Source organism: Drosophila takahashii, chromosome 3L (assembly GCF_030179915.1).
Source record: "Drosophila takahashii strain IR98-3 E-12201 chromosome 3L, DtakHiC1v2, whole genome shotgun sequence".
Taxonomy (NCBI): domain Eukaryota; kingdom Metazoa; phylum Arthropoda; class Insecta; order Diptera; family Drosophilidae; genus Drosophila; species Drosophila takahashii.
The window spans coordinates 22,045,966-22,064,262 of NC_091680.1; the positions used below are offsets into that span (position 1 = coordinate 22,045,966).

At 37.0% G+C, this 18,297-nt stretch overlaps 1 protein-coding gene across 5 annotated transcripts in view; it reads left to right on the plus strand.

Moving 5' to 3' along the window:
• Positions 1-18,297, plus strand: part of MYPT-75D (Myosin phosphatase targeting subunit 75D) — a 45,096-nt gene that overhangs the window by 19,055 nt on the left and 7,744 nt on the right. Inside the window, exon 1 of one of the 5 annotated variants that reach the window (XM_070215416.1) lies at positions 10,585-10,631. The exons of the other annotated variants lie outside the window; for them this stretch is intronic. The gene's annotated coding sequence lies outside the window, so the exon portion shown is untranslated. Of the gene's footprint in view, positions 1-10,584; positions 10,632-18,297 lie in introns of those variants that run through there. 5 annotated transcript variants of the gene reach the window in all.

Sequence of the window (18,297 nt, forward strand, 5' to 3'; positions counted from 1 at the left end):
ATTTAAAGATTAGGCAGAAATATAATCATAACAAAAATTTGTATAATGTCAAAAGTGGATTAATGTGTGTACCTATTACTTTGATCTCTCCAAGAATCGTAGAACTCTATATGATTCATAATCCCTATATCCCCCAAAAAAGGAAATAAGAAAAACAATAACAAGCAGCAGGAATAACTTTTTCAATTGGCTTCCGCTCTTACAAGATTTATCCATATATAGATATGTATGGTGTGTGGGATTAGATGGAATCATTCATTCACATGGATCATTGAGTGTGTGTGCGTAAGTGAGTCTCTGCTGGCATTCCTTCGGTTTTCCTTTTGGTTTTTTATTTACACCCGCAATTTGTGCTGACAGGTCCCATAATTTATGGCAGCCCACTTATTGATTACGCCAGGAAAGCTCAAAGGTAAAAATCATTTTCGACTTTAAAAGATTGTTATCAAACTGGGCAATAGATTTGCTGCTCTTTTCCACTTTGTTTTCCCACTCTTTGGCCGTTTAACTGCTCTTCCGCAATTTTGATCATAATTTGCTGGCTCACCATACTCTCGGAAAATGTTACAGTAGAAATTCCCAAAATTGAACAAATTTTGTATCGCTAGTTGTATATCATTTTAAATTTCAATTTGGATTTCAAACTACAAAAACATAAATAAATATGGTTAAAAAATTGATGATATATTTTTTTAAGTACATTAAAAAGTCAACTCAAATAGGTGTTTAAACATTTTAATGTTCGTTTAAGTCTTAAAGTTATTTAAAATCAAATAAAAACACCTCTTAACGAGGTAAAAAACTAGTGACGACCGCACCTTCAACATACAAAAGTTCTGATATCAACATTTGTGACGAAAAATTATTACACTCGTCATTAAATAGACTTTCTAATATTTTCTTATTCGGCCCGCCCTAGCAAACTATTCCAGCATTTTTCCCTTCACAGGCATTTTCTATTGCAGCGTGCCGAATGAGAAAATATTAGAAAGTCTGAGCATTTAAAAATACCTTTCAAACGAGATGCAGCACAAGTCTGTAGCTTTAGTAGTATAGAAGTTACGGCTTTCCGAATTTTAGCTATTTATAGCTGTTTTCCCGCTAAACTAGCTAGTTTTTCCAAAAGTGGTAGAACAAAAGTTTTTTATATCGATGTGATGAACGTCATATCAAATTTTCAGAACTTAAAAAACATATTTTGGACAAGTGGACAAGTGGACAAGTGGACAAGTGGACAAGTGGACAAGTGGACAAGTGGACAAGTGGACAAGTGGACAAGTGGACAAGTGGACAAGTGGACAAGTGGACAAACTGACAAACAGAATTAAATTTTCATTTTGGGAAGAAGAAGAAAATCTTATTTTGGCTATAACTTTTGAACGGAGCGTCGGATTTTGACAAATGACCCCTCATTCGACGGGTATTTTCAAAAGGAATACAACTAAAACATTGCGAGGGGGCATTTATCCCCACCGGCCCCAACAGCTCCAAATTTCGAAATTTTAACTTTTTCACTTTCCCCGCTCTCTCTCCCAAGCCAACTGATTTTCCTAAAGTCTTGGTATGCAATCCTTTAAGTTTTTGCAATACCTTTCGATAGGTGTATCATTCATTATGATCGGACCATCACAGTAGATTTTCATTTCTTCGTGTATATATAGTAGTCGCCTTCGCACACTCTCCTGGTGCGCTTCGTCACTACATGGACTGCCGTCCATAGTGATATCTTCGAAAGGGGATACAGGTTCAAGATTAAAATAATTAAAAATGCTAGTGGCAAATTTTAAATTATTTTCTGTCAATTCGTTCAAACATTTAAACTATGTCCAAATATGTTTTCTAAATTTCCCTAATTAAAAAAAAAAACTGGGATCTATTGAAGATGGACTGTATTTTGGTTTGGACCACTGGCCATCCGGAAACGAGATCTGCGTTCAGCTTTTGCTGCCTCGCTTTAGCTGTAGCTTCGAGCCGTTTCCGTTTTCCGCTTGCTGGCCAAAATTCTGAGCGACATTTTTTCGGTTTTAGGTGGATGAAAAGCGGGGGCAAGTGGATGTTTTGTTGCAATTGTGTGCAATTTCGTTGCCACCACAAAATGGCCAACTGTTTTCGGGGCTAATCTGTTGCCAATTTGTTGCCTTTTTTGGCCGTCAATTTTGGTTTTGTCGTTATGTAAAGGCTTTAAGTGCTTTGCACTAACATTTTTAAAGGTTTTCCCTGCTGAGAGGGCGAAGGTTGGAAATGAGATTTGCATATTTTCCTTTGCCTGCATTTTACTTTGCTTTCGTATAGAGTGGTATTATGCTAATTGTAAGCGCCAAAGCCTGCTTTTAGAATTTATTCAAAGGGAGATTTTATTTTTTGAATATTTTTGTTTTCATACAGATTTGCGTTCATCACTCATTTGTTGTTGGCTCTCGCTAATTAGAAGCGTGCCTCAATTGCCTTGGCGAAATTTATGCAGATAAAGTCAGATCTCAAGGGAATGAAAAAAAGAATTAAAGCATGCTTCAAGGGACTTTCCTTTGTTTATAGAAAAGGAAATGGTAAGAGTTTTTGGATTAAAGTTTGGTTGGGTTTAATGGTACACTTCTAGCATTTAAGCAAACAAATTATTTTATCTTTTTTTCCTTCTGTTAACTGGATTATTTTTTGGGCTATTGTCATTTCTTTTGGCCAATCTGCTTAAATTTATGGAATGCTAGGGGGTAACTTGCAACCTAAGCTTATTTGCTTTATGCATACATTCTTGCTTATAAGCTGAGATTTTGATATGAAGAGCTCATAATAAAATGAAGTGGAGAAGATGTGAGCAAGTATAGTTGGAGATATCCACTTCTGAGCTACCTGAAATGCAAACGTGGCTTATTAAAAATGTAAGACTGAAAAGCACATGAGAATTCTGTATTAAAACACTAAAGGTTAATCGTGACTCAAAAAGCATTTATACTGACTATACATAAGGGTTGTATCTAGAAAATATTTTAAAATTGGTTTTTATTACCCAGATCTAAAAAACCTCACTAAAATTCAGTTAAGGATAACTATATGAATATCAATTTTCATAAATTCACGCCAGTTTAAGGATAATAATTGTGATACGTTTCTATAAAAAATCCCTATTTTTTATTCCTTATAAAAATTCGCTTTTTCAGTGCCAATTGGCTGGCAGCCAAGCCACTTAAGTGCTAATGTTTCTACTGTCTGGGTTATTAAAGTTAAGCCAGCCCATTGTTGTGGGCTTCTTTAACTTTCATGGGGATTTACGGGCGAGGCATTAAATTGACAGCTCATTCCCTTGATATCTCTCAGGAGATGATCAATAAAGTCAATCCCTAGCAGCCAATTGACAGGTCTACCACCGAACTTGGTTTTCTTTTTGCCTCCCATGCTTGCATCTCTTTAAGGAGGAATATTTTTACGACTCGTGCTTGCTTATATAACCAGCAAAGGGATAAAAATGAAAATGATTTCAAAAATCATTCGTGTGTAAAAATGGCAAGCAAGTAGAGACATTGGCTTAATGGATGCCGTACCCACAAAAGCGGGCTATACAAAAATTGCGGCCAGAGGCCTCGGCTGCAGGGAAAAATGGGGGTGAAGTTCGCCGCATGGAAAATCCATTTATCAAAACGACGTCCAAAGAAAACCGCAAACGCATCGCACAATTTGACGCCAAACAAGCAACAATAACAAGAAACAAATGATTTAAATTAATCCACTTAAGGCCACTTAAACCCCCAATGCTAGGAGACGAAAAATATATGCTATATATTCCCACGCTCCCACACACGAATAAATTCATATACATATATCCCTCTTCATGTTCGAATTATCTGTGGATGAGTGTAAAATGTCAAACGCTCCCTGAGTGGACTTCTGTTCGGAATGGCAGGGAATGGCACGAAATAAATGCAAAAGAAATCTGTAATATGGGGAAAATGTGAAAGCATTCAATGGAATATTGACCGAAGTGGGGCTGGGCTTTTTTAAAGGTGACTCTGCACCGATGGGTGAATATTATATGTATTTTGTGAGTGCCAGCTGGTGAAGTGCGAATTAAGATGGATCAATCCTTTTGTCAAGCTTAATAGAGCTTTTAAGTGCTAATTTACATAGAGTTCTTGGGATTTTTCTAAAATTTATTTCTGGATTTTATTTTGGCCCACGTTATTTATTTATTTATTATTCCAGTCAACATCGAACGATTTGTCGATAAAGAAATGTTATTTTGAATTATTATTATATTTATTATTTGTAAACCAACTTTTTTAAGGTTTTAAATCCTAATAAAGAATAATTTAATTTTACATTATTTATTCTCTTCTTATCAAAATTAATATTATGTTGGTACCTATAATAAAGTTGTATTCATTTTACATATTTTGTTAAAAACGTTATATTTATTGTAAAATATACTATATACTTTCGAAATTTGAGTAATTTAATTTGTGAAAATATTTTCTAGATATTTTCTTCAGTTAAGTTTATTTTAGTCTCCCAATATCCAAGAAATACAAATTTCAAATTAAAAATTTATTTTATTTGAATTTAATGGAATTTGGCATGACATGTTATCTAATACATTCCCTACTGTAAATCAGAAACCTCTTATTCCCCCAAAGGGTATTGCCCACAAATAAGTGGGTTTGACGGCGTGACATATTGAAAGAGGAAGCCGTAGGAAAAAATATTTCGCAATTTCAATATAAAGCCTGGCGGCATGCTAAGGCGGCTAAGGACAATCGTGGGCGGCGGCACGCCCCCAAATGTGGGTCAAACTACACTCGCACATTCTCACGCAATTGTTGTTCCTTGGAGTGGAGGCGGAAAAAAGGGGCCCAAAAGGAAGGTCGGAAGGTTGTCAACGTAACAACCCCAAGCCGACCCGCTTTTGGCCAAGGCGCCGGCATCAGAAGCGACAATAAAAACAATCGGGTCCTGCATATGCTGGACTTCCCCGCTGAGGGTGGCAACCCTGTCACTGGCTGGGCTGGGTGGTTGCGGTCGCCCTCAGTGCTTTTAAAGCGACGTTATCGTCTCTGCGGGGTTTTTGTGGCTCCTGATTTCTATGCCCAGTAATAAACGGACACGCGGGTATAATGTTCCTTCAGGTAATACGAGCAGTGAGGTTAACGTAGTTGAATTTTTATTGTCCCGGTCAAAATAAAACTAGGCATAAAGGTAAAATTGTATATCTCAACTTTTGTGGTAACACCCTTCAAAAAAATTTTTTTTTTCGAACATGTGGCAAGTGGGAAATCCGTTATTATGCCCGATTATTTAGACCCAAATAAATCATGAATATTTGTGTAGTTTTTAAGGTTGCCGCTTTAAGGCCTAGTTTCTATAGCTTGAAAAATTGGTTATATACAATTTGAAATTGCCAGTAAACCAGAGTAAAAATAAATACAAAAATAAATAAATCACTAAAACATTTTTCTTACAAAGTAATCACATATGTATGCAGAATAAAAATAAATTATTTGATCTGCAAATATTTTGTGTAAAATGTTTGTTCTGTTTTCTAAAATCCTTTTAATTCAATTTACTAACAACTAAAAATCCTGTAATTGCTACAACCGGCTACTGGGTGTTTTCTGGTGTGAAGGTCCAGTTTCACATATGTTTCCTGATTTCATTCTTGTCGTTTTTGCTGCTGCTTAACCGTTATAGTGCCGACATTTTATTGCTGCATCCTTGCAGTTTTTATAGACCCATCCGCACATCCTACGCCCCACAATTCTCGTATCCCCCTCCTCGTTCTCTGGCCCTCTCTGTCTGGCACGCCTACACAATGAACCTGCATGCATATGTTTGTATGTCAGTTAATATTTATCGGCGTTGGGTGTGCCATGTGTTGGTTTTACGTGTGTGTTTGCGGTCTTTCACACATACTTTTGCAAATTCGTTATTTACAGTTATTTTAGTGCATTGTGCGGCCGTCGGAAGTGGAAATAAAGGAAGTACCAGGGATCGGATCCCGAGCGTATTTAAAAACTCACAGGCACCGAGAATAAATATCCATGTGAAATGACATAAATTCTCTTGAAATTGCATTTATATTTTTATCCTTTTGACTCCAATAAAAATTAATAAATAGGTTCTTAACCACGTGTGGATTTATTGCGGTACATTTTATTCTTCCAAATAATTGGAAATTAATTGGAAAAAATATCACAATAAATTTAATTTAATTATAAATTCATGTTAATGAATATGAACAAATAAAGCTGGAAAAGGTGAGAAAGGGTATTATTTTTATTTTTCTGTGTACTGACGGCACATCAGTCTTTTGCATACAACCAAATGCTATGTGCAGGCCACATATCTTTCAAGGTAAATTTCTCAGTTGAAAGGAAAGAAATATTTGGCAACAACAATAGCAACAAGGAAATCTCAGCGAAGGAAGCCGAAGGAAATGTCAAACCAAAATAAGTAGGAGAAAAAGAAAAAAAAAGTAGTAGGAATGGAAATAGGAGTCGACGGAGCAACCTTATTGGATAGCAAAAAATGGCAGAAAGAAGTCTCGCAAGAAGCACACACATGGTTCCCTCTTCAGCTTTTTCCTTCTTTTTTGCAGTTTCTGCCTTTTCCCACAGATTGAAGTCCATATGCTCATCCTTACGTTGATATCGGGGCGCCATGTGCTTCACAGCAATTTGGCTCGATGGCGGGCTTTTTCACAACTTTTTTTCTTCATAGTCCAAAAGACACGAAGGTGGAAAAACGTGCCAAACCCGAAATTTAAAGTACTCTAAAAAAAGTAAACAAGAATTAAGAATAGGGAGAATACAACTATAAAGGATAAATCTTCATTACATTGTTATTCGAATTTTAAAATCATTACATAGAATTTATATTTCCTTTAATAAATGGAAATAGTTATTTTCAATTTTTTTTCCAAATCCATTTTTTTATTCAGAAGATAAAACTGTTCAACTTTTCCACAAAGTTAATATACCTTCTTCAAGGGAGAACAAAAAGCTCGTTAAGCTAAATAGAAAGTAAGACGATAATCGAATGGAATTTTTTACTGTATGCGTTAAGCGCTCGTATAACATTAGATACGTTACGTATCGAAAGTGCAGATAAAAGAGCAGACTGCTGATATCGAAGTTAGATAGTGTCCCGTAGTTAGATAAGGGCTTGGGGATAGATAGCAATTTAAATGAACAGTAAATTGAGATAAAGTGATTTATTGACCTTTAAGTGAACCGTTTTATCTACTAAATGCATTCCTACCACAAAGGTGGAAATAATCCAAACATTTTTCATACTGCCCGATTTGCAATCTGCCCAAATATTGGCAGTTAAGTCTGTAAATGTGCGAAGCCCTCGTTGAGCTCAATAATTCGATTCAATTGCTGGCAGTTTTCACCTCCCCTCATCCGCGACCAATTTGTTGCCCGGCGAGAAATTTCCATAGCTCGGCATTTATGATATTTCACTCCCAAAAAAGTTCGTTGCATGGGGTAAACCGAATAATTTATATTTGTAAACAAATTAAATAGCAAATTGACGATTATTTTAATGAACTTTCAAATTAAAATGCCGATAACCGCAAAACTGGTCATTAAATGCAGGCGAAGCGATATTATTTTTTATTAATTTCCTTCAGTTAGCCAAGTGGCGCGTACGACCTTGAGAGTATTTTCCAAATATTTTCCGGGCATAATTTTATGCGGCTGACTAAGTGTGCAGAGGAATTTTCCGGCACAATTGACAGTTCCACGGAGGCGAAAAATAGCATACAAAATTTGCATAATTTATGTAGAAAAGGAGGCTCGAATTTATTAAATTACGACATTGACAGAGTATGCATGAATGGTACATCAAATATGAAATAGTGAAATGTATTTTGTTTTAATGACTTTGACGATGTGGATGGATCAAGTGCTCTAAATAAACTAAGTGACAATTTTGTGTGAATTTATTTACTTTTTTTTTTCGGAATTTTAGTTAATTAAACCTCTAAAACGTTTATAAAGAGGTCAGACCAAAGTAACAGTTTACACGTTAATATGAAAAAAGAATCCCGATGATAAAACTTGATGTTGATTTTTAATTTAATCCTCAAGAGACTTAGCCTGCGTTAGTTTACTTTCGCTCACTCTCTGTGATCCTGTAAACTCCTGTTTAAGCCTTCAATTGTTGCCATTGTCATGGTCTCATCATCATCATCATGGGCCAAACAACAGTTTGAAATCATAACAGGAAGAACGGCCGACCACAGGCAAGTGGACCAGGTGGAAAGCCCTCACCCAGCCACCTGACCCACCCAATTAAGTCACCACCCACTCATTGCTACGTGCCTCCGTCTGATGCGGCTCCTCTGAAGTCCGTCCGGCCGTCTGTCCGTAATAAGCCCATATAAGCTGCTCTTAAACCCTTTCAGTGGACGGAGTCGCTTTTAATACAAATTTGCCATGGTGTGTGTACTCTCGAAAGCCAATTACGTGCCTCAAATGAAGACCGACCGGGCTGGAAATAGAAGTTGAACTGGCCATAACATTTATAAGATCACGTGCTCAATTATTAAGCCACTAAATAAATAAATAGCGGACCTCCGACACGTGCCGCATCTACCGAAATCAGTCGCATACCCGGTACCCTGACAGTTATGCCGCCTGCCCTCCGTCCGTATAATAAACTTTCCCACACACAGGCGTACGAAGTATAAAAAAGGAATTTCATTCATGGGCTCATTACTCATACGCAGCGTTGGCCCGTTCCCTCAATGACGGCAACGTTTTGTGGCTTCCGCAGTTTAATTAATCACAAGGATAGCTAATAACGCGATGTAATGGTCAAAGAAAGAGATTATTAAGGGGGCCTTTTATAGTTCATTTAAGCTTATGAGGTCATAAAGGATTCAATGTGGTTATGTGTTCAGTACATTCTTGAATATTTAAACAATGCATTTGCATGACTCTACTCTTAAATTGAACTACTGTTTTTTATTTTTCATTTTAAAAAATATAACCATTTACCAAAAATAAATATTTTACTTTTATAATTAGGGTTCTTAAATATCCCGATTGTTCAGCCAAAGGTGCACTTTACCTAGTCCGCTATTACATTTTTTATGACCACAGTTTGCGTAAGAGAAATCCAATGGTATTATAATCCCAGGTGGCTTTGTGTGCAGTTTTTTGCCATAATTTATTCCCCCCAAGGTGTTGCGACCTCGTTTATATTGGGGTGATAAAAATCGCGCAATTAGCCGGCGTTGATTTTCGCACACAGGACGTAGACCTGCAGAGAAACACATATACCTTTAGAGGAGTATATATAGAACTAGAACAGTGCCGAAGCGATTCTATGTAGGTCTAATTTACGAGCAGGGTGGAAAAATAATTTACTTTCCGTACGCAAGGGGGGTGACAATAGTACTTTTTTGGGGGAGGGGGCCCAGGGATTGGGAGCGTTTAAACGAAGGTGCAAATTAAATCAACATGCATATCCGTTTGACACCGTTTCGCAAAAGCCGCCAACTCACCCTTCCCCTTTAAAGGGAATAGTATAGCAGGGCGTGGGGGGTTGTATATTGGCAGGGGTGAGGGGTTGACTAACGGGGCCCTACAAAATGGCGTACACATTGCAAATGACCGAAAAAAGAAAAATTGGGTGAGAGTGAGTGAAACGGTAACAGCAAATGGGGGAAATGGAAAATGGGAAAACTTTTGGTCATGTGTTGTGACTGTGTGGCACGTCTATGCTAACCTTGTTTAAAATCTGGGACGCATAGATATATAGGAGGTGGCAAGCGAAGGCATCGAAAGTGGCAGCAACATTAAAGGCGAAGGAGGATAACAACTTTTTGGTTGCCGTACAGTGGGAAAATAAGTCAAAAATTGATAAATATTGAGTTCCTTTTTACGTCTTTGTATACACTTATGATGACTAAATAAGTGTATTTTAAGACTCTTTTGTCAAGTTTTGAAATTGCTAAAAAATATTCGATGGAAAACGATGGTAGATATTAACACAATTATTTTAAAGCTGAACGAAAATATTTATTTCTTTGATATGCACCTATGTATGATGTTTTTGCCGGTGTACTAGCCTCAAGGGATATGTACACTGCACTCAAAGGGATTTCGTAACTTTCTACTTGTGGTTTTCAAGAACAACAAGCAAACTGCATTAAGGCTTCAACATAAAACAAAAAATATAAAAAAAATATGCAGGCAGATATGGGAAACAAAAAGAGAAAGGGAGTGGTGAAGGGCGGTTGGTTCATGTTTGCTAACTATATCTGACCAGAAACCCGCTGTTGTGATACAAGTGCAAGCAATGAGTGATGGCTTATTAGGGCTTTGAAGACTAACCATTAGGTTAAAAATGTTTTGGAGGTATATTAATGTAATTTTAAAATCTATCTGCTCATCAGAATATTTGAAATGTTTTTATAGTCAAAAAGTATAGTTGGCATTCTTTAAATACAAAACTTATCAAACAATTATTGAAGATGAATGATCTTAAATAAATCGTATTTAAAATATGTATTTATAATATTAAATGTTATGTAAATTTTAAATAACTTTTTAATTAAAACGTGTATTTTCCCTCTCGTTTTAGGTAAGACAATAGTATAAAAACCTATGAGAATTCTGGAATAAATAAAGGTAAATAAATTAGGACAATTATACAGACATTTTCTGAAATAGGGAAACCACAAAGAAATTAATACTAAAGTGATAAATGTACGAGTATAACTCATTATTAGTTACGCCCCGATTATCAAAATAGGGACTTTTACATCCTCGCGCTTTATTTTAAATTCCTTCAACAATTTCCCACCCTCCTCGTTTCCACCTTTTCAATTTGGCCACGAATATTAAATAACCAACTAATATGGTTAATAGCCAACACCAGGACTGTAAAAAGGCCAAAAGAGTTGGCTAACGAGAATTTTGTTTGCGCATATGCTAAAAACATTAAGTGAAAACAGGGGAAAATCGTGGCGAGGGGAACGAGCTGGGATGACGATGCGAGCGCTTGACACTCGCTTAAATAAAAGATTTTTTAATTAAAAATATTTCACCTGCAAAGTAGGAAAAAAAGAGGCAAACGGTAAAAAACGCGAAAAGCGTCGACACAATTTTCCTCTTTGCGTTCGCATAAATAAATGCAACCACGCACAAGAACAACGACACCAACAACAATAACAACAAAGAACACCACCAGCAACACCTTCTACAACACTACCAAATATACAGAAACAGAAAATTCGAATTGCTTATTTTTGGTTAAATTAACATGGTTAAATGAAAAGGCTTCGGTTCGTAAAACATTTAGTTAATATAGTTAATATTATATCAAATGTTTATTTATAATATTTTTTTCAATTTTTCTTCGCAATGCCGTTATAGCCCACTAATTAATTAGTATTAATTACAAAAAAAAACATTTAAAAATTTTTTTGCAGTTATATAGTATTTTGGGGCTTAAACAAGCCCATCAAGGAATTTGGAATGCAAAGCCCTGTTGATCTATTTGTAATCTAAATTTCTTTCTGTGTACAACTACACCAACAACACTTTAAAACACTGGCAAGAACAACACGGCAACGCAAAGAGCAATTTAACAACAAAGACACGTGCCAAATGGGCAAAGGGGCGGCAGAATAAGGAAAAGTGGGGGCGGAAAAATGGGCGGGACGGCGGCAGTGGGTCAGCGAAATGAAAATAAGCCGCGGGCGTAAATATAAATAAATGAACGGGCCAGGCGACAAGCGGTAGAAGGGAGAAAACAGCCTATGGCTACAGGAGAAAGGGAGACAGCATCTGCGCGCTAAATGATAGGGGGCGAAAGGTAATAATTAAACCGATACGCAAACAATTGAACTGTAGGTGGCGCTTTAAGGTCATCAAGACCGCAATGACAGCTACGATAAACAATGAAAAAAGGTCAGCGGGGGAAGAAGAAGGTGTGCGTCAGGTGGACAAAATGGGTTTAAAAGAGCATTCTCGAATATTAATCAGTGAAAAAGTCAAGGCATAAGCAATATTGCTTGAATATTTTATTTACAATTTTAAATACAGATTTAATGTAATTTTTCTTTTAAACTAAAAAAGAATTAAATTAAAATACTTCGCTTAAAAAGGTATCTTCCTATTTTGATCAAAATATTTTAGAATTACGATTATATAAAAACCAAATGGGAAATATAAAAATTAAATAAATAATATAAAGTTGAAATTGAATACGACTTTTCAACTTAATACACCAGCTGCGTAATTCAATTTATAATAAGCTGTTATTATATTTTACCTCTATTATTTTGTTATCAATCAATTTGCCAAACTAAAATCTGGCGTGACAATAATAAGTTTAATCCGCAACCTTTCATAAACTGCTTTTATAAATTTTGCACTGAATACATTGTTTGTTTATTAGTTTTGAACAATACCACATATCATTCAACTCCCACAAGTACCGCGTGATCATAAGAACCGAAAGAAATGGCAACGACACATCGTTAAGCTGGTGAAGAAAAATTACGGAAATAATGGCGGACGAAGCTTAAATAAAAATGAAATGAATGAAAGGACAGGAGACGCAGGGAGTTCGGGGTCCAAAAAGAGGAAGTTGGATCACAGCAAGGACATGCCACGTCATGCTGACAGTGGGCGGGATTCGTCGGGGCTCCTCCGCTATATATACATGTGTCATCAGTAAACTTGATTGAGTAGAGAGTGGAAGAGGGGCGGGCTGACCGGGGGCGTGGTGTGAGCGCTGGGCAGCGAGGGTCTTAACACGACGACGTGCTAAATTTTGAGAGATGACCAAGGCTTCTGTTAAATTGTGCACGCCAGTTGACTGCTTTACAACGAATTGCACTGGGAAAAATTGTCTCATTCGGCACAAACGCAAAAATTAAGTTTTTAAATAACTTTTGAATGGTGCACAGATTTTTAACATGTTAGGGTGTTTTTTTTTAATTATTTAAAAAATAATAAAATGAGAGGAAATTAGGGAGCTTGAGGATTTGTAATTTTTTTCCATACAACAGTTTTACTCCAAGAACGTTGCTGTTAAAGTTTATTGTTGATCGAGTTGTACCACGAAATATAGAAACCCATGGCAATTTCGTATGAAAAACGGTTTTTCTCTCACTCTCTGGCGATGAGGATACGAACCAGAAATTGGGGCTTGGACAGTCAGTACGAAATGAACACATCACTGCCGGACCAAATGGGATATGCAGCACTTCATGATAATCAGTTGTGGACACTTTTCCTCTGAACGAGTATGCGTTACTGGGAAATTGGAGGGCGGAGTGGTGTAAGGGGAAGTTCAGCCGTTGAGGGAAGTTGGTCCGGCAGTTTTCAGATGTTAATATTTACTCACTGCTTATGCATATTCTGCTGGAAATTATGCAGCTCAGACAGGAAGTTACATTTGGAAAAGCATTTTCAACGCTCATTTTTGGCATTGTGGTGTATAGAGTTGAATACGATTAGGAACTATTATCTTAGTAATTTAATTATGATAAAAAAAAATGAAGAGAAAACTTTTTTAAATAATTTATTTTATTTAGTTAAAGCTACCACATTATTTATCAAGGAAAGAAAAATCAGTCTAGTTAAATCAGCATTAAAATGTTTAAACACTAAATCCCAAAGCTACTTATTTAATTTAATAAACCAATTTCGCTTGGTCAGTTGCTTGCATGAGCGTAAAGAAAAAATAAACAGTACAAACGGGGTTTTAATTAACATACAGCCATATGTATATGGACAAAGTTTAAATTAATAAACCAAAAGTTTAAATGATATAAAAACATTTGGGTTTTAGCCGTGTGCGTGCTAACCAGCAGAAGCTTTTGGGGAATATTTTACTATACCTTTTAGAAATAGTAGTGTGCCTGTAGGCACATTGTCTGAATGGGGTTACAACTAAGTTGAAATTCCACAGAATTTCGCATAACTCCACAAAACCTCCGGGAGCTCTTTCTGTGACAATGTTTGGTAGCCAAATTGTGCCAGCAGCAACACAGCAACTTCGGCAAACATCTCGTTGCCAAGGAATCCCATTCCCTTAGAGCAATTCATTTCAACTCGTTGAAATGTCATGTGAAGCCCCCTCATTATTTTCTGTTTTTGCTCGTAAGCATTATTTCTCTGTCGCTTATGGTAAGCTGCTCAGCTTTGGGTCGGTTAGACCTCAGAGTGACATGGCCCTGTCCATTTGGCCCCGTCATCCGCAGGTCCTCGAGGACCTGTCCCAGAGAGTCGAAGTCCTAAAAAACCAGTCCGACAAACGAAACGAACTTTAACTGGCACAAAATACACCTGTGACCCCGTTCGCCAGACGCAGCAGGCACTGCAGACAAATCAGCACTGAAATTTAATTTGCATGAGCCACGTCCTCTTCCACTCTTTGCCAAAATGGGCGTTGGACCGGCCGGGCAGAGTCAACAAAGCGGAAACAACAAAGTTGGCAACCCAATTCGCATTTTCCCAGTCTCGGCGGAGGCTCAGCCCAGAACTCCTTGCCTCGTATACGTTATATTACGTATACGTAGTCGTATTCCGATCCCATCTCAGCCCAACTCGACCTGACTCGAGACTTGGCTCACGTGCAATCGCTTTATTTGATTTTCATTTTTGGGGCCAAACACAATAGCAACAGAAGCAACATGGCACTGCCACTGCCAACAACAAATGGTGGAAGCTCTTTGGGAATCATATCACGAACAATGCCAATACCCTTTTCATTATGATGGTATTATTTTAAATATTAAGATATTATGGTAATAATTTTTGTTGGTTAGAAATACAAACAAAAAGGGCCGTCGGAAAGACTCTAATAATTTTATAAGGGATTTTATTCATATATTCTTAAATCATATATATTTATTCTTGTATATTTCAAAGCACCTTATCATATAGTTAAGATTACCTTATCCTTTACAGATTTTTCCAATTTCTTTATGATAGACCGCATTTATCAAATGTAGGTAAGGTGACCCAAAACTAAAACGAGACATGCTCCGTTGATTTATCCCAAGAAATATATATGCTTGGGTTATTGTTATAAAGCTTAGAAGATTTAGTGTCGGTATCTTAAGCTTAAGTATATTTATGACCATCTTCTTAGGAGCTCTTAAATTTTCAATACTTAAATACTTAAGTATACTTTGCAATTTTATAAGTTTAGATAGATAATGTTATTGTCCCTTTTTCTCGAATATTTAATATTAAATAGAAATTGGGTTGTATGAATTTTGTGGGCCACCAATATAGAAAAGTTACACAAGTGCTGCTAATATATTTCAAGTCACAATACAGGCGCACTTGCTACAGATTGCCCGTATTTATAATACCCATTGCAAAGGGCACGCCGACAGACGCAGTAACTATAATTTCCATTACCTTGCCGTGTTTGGCTTGTGAGTCTGTGTGTTTATTGTGGCACACTTTTTGGCCGAAACATCGGCCCAGGCCGAGTCGAATTGGGCCCAGTCAGTGGCAGTGGCAGACATTGCAATGGCCTCGCAAGGAAGCACTTGGGCACCAGTTAAGGCAAACATCCTGTGCCCCCCTCCTCCGCCTCCACCCTATCCACACTCCCATCTCTTCCGCAGCACCACCCCCCTTTTGGAGAGCCCAACGACCCCCTCTTGGCGGGTGCTAATGCACTTGCACTCAGTGCAAGCACATAATTCGCTGCCCTCGAGCACACATGCGAGAGCAGCCGACACTCGAGAGCCAGCACAAGTACAGTACGACCCACCACCCACTCCAGAAACCACCCACTCGGCACCCACTTCTCCTCGGCCCCCCTTCGCCCGCTTACAGTGGCTGCTAATTAAGCGGAACTCTAACGCTTCGATGACCATAAACTATACGAGAAAATAATGAGCAACGCGTGGGGCGAAATATTTTTAATTGGAAAATTTGTATTGATGGGGAAAAACTGAAAATAATTATGTGAAAGTGGAAAGAAGGTAACATAAACCCTCGCTCAAGGGGTTTAATTAATTCCTGTAAAAGGGCATGAATTCTGAAAGAATTCTTCACCAAGTGCGGTTGAGAGTACACTTCAGTTTACTGATAACTACAAATGTTTAAGATGACTCATATCAGAAAGTATAGGATTTATGAAGCAGTTAGTTTTGATTTGTAAATGTTATTTAAAAATGTACCTATAAAATGATTATTATTATTATTTTTATTTATTTATTTAAAAGGAAACCCATTTGGTCGTATTTCAAAAAATTTTCTTTTGTTAACTTTACTTGTAATTGGTTACAAAATTACTAAAATGTCCACAAGGTTTTTTTGTTTGTAATTTAATGAATCAGAATTCTTATTATGTCAAAAGAAAATAATATTATTTTGGTTTATTTTGATTTTGTAATGAGTTTAAATAATTTAGAATATTTTATTTTAACATTATAAAAATAAAATAAATCCTGACGCTGGTACTGAAGGATATCATTTTTTGTAATGAGTTATAAATAATTTAAAATATTTTATTGGAGCTGGTACTTGGTTTAGAAACATAATATCATAAAAAAAGGTGCTATTTCAGTTAGCCAGTTACTACTGTAGCAATCTAGCAACGGCATGTGCTGCCGACGCTGATGCTGCTGGTGTTGGTGGCACTCATTAGAAAGGAAGAAGGGATTCCTTGGCCGCTGGCCGTCGGCAGATTTCGTCGCCAGCTAGATCCCCTGACCTATCCGAAGGATAATGGCTGAAAGGTATTTTTACCCTGCCTTTTGTTGTTGTTGTCTCATGTTGCACATTGCGCCTGTCGAGTGCCATTCATTTTGCCACCCCTTTCCCCCCACTTACCGCCCTTTCATCCGCCCCTTGAGGTCATCGTGGCTTTCGTCACTTGCCTTGATGTTTGGTGGCACTTGGCTACGAAAAAAAGACAAATTAAATAGCTTTAAGTGTATTTGAGTTTCGTTTGGTGACTGGGATTTTGTGCCGAGCTTTCTTTATCTTATCTGGTAATGTGTGCCCTAAAGTCGTAAATTATTTGCACTCGTACTTGAAAAAAATATGGTAATATGCAATTCTAAAAAATATAAATCAATTGTTTTTTTTATTTTTGAAATGGAAGCTTTGACCAATTTCAAAAACCTAATTAATGAAAGATGTATTTAATTCAGTTTCTAATAGATTTGTGGACTTAAATCTTCGCAGCAGCCGCAATTTCTATGAACTGAAGATTTCCCCTGTGTAGTTGTGCTGAGCTTTCCTTATCTTTATCTTTTAACGTTTGCCTTTAAGTCATAAATTATTTGCGCTTTTGCCATTATGTAGTTGCATAAATATTGAGCTTAAAACGAGGCGTGCGAAATTAATAACACGAAGTTTCGAGCACGCACAAATAAAGTGCGAAAGAGAGGGCCAGTGAGATAGAGAGAGAGACAGGGAGCGTTTGGGCTTGACTGACCGCAGAGATAACACGCATACGCCATGGTGTGCGGCAAAGAGGGGGGAATCCCCATTGTTATTCCAGTAGTGCGTGCAGTTGTTGTTTTTGCAGCTCCTGTTATCGACAAATTTTTGGGACACACTCACACATTTACATAGTCACGTCGGTTGGAAATTCCTTTTGTATTGCATCTGACAAAACTCATAAATGAACATTTCCTTAATGGCTGCAATTTCCCATCTATCCACTTCAAGGATATTCATGTGCCGTAACAGGATGCCGAAAAGTGTGTTACCAGCCATAATCGATATTCGATTTAAATTGTTCATTTAATGACTATTACTGCTGCAATATGGCACAGGAAAGTGCACACACACACTTCCCAATCGCGCATGCAGTATTTCAAGGCAAACAATAATTACAATTTTCAATTTATGATAATGAACTTTATTTTCGCATCAAATAGGAATTGATACAGATTGCTGAGATACTCAAATAAAGGAGTCAGATTAAGTGTTTTCCAGTTTTGCGAGGGAAACTGTTACACGATAAACGAGGATGATTGATTGTTGGCTTAACAAATGCTTCAGTTTATTCTGCTGTGAAATTGAGCTTGGGAATGTTCATACGGAAGGACACCAAATTAATTTTATTGGGCTTGTTTAATGGCTTAATGCTGCGCAAGAAAGCAGGTGAATTATTGATGAATGGTATTAATTAATGGCCTTGATTTATAATGAATTCGGATGTTTGTTTTCTTGAGTAAACCAACTGCGGTTTCAATAATTGGACTCAATTTGTGGTTTACGCTGGGCAAGGTTTATTTTATTTTAAAATTTAATTACCAAAACTTCACCCGCAAAAACTAGGTTTCATTTTATACAGGACAAA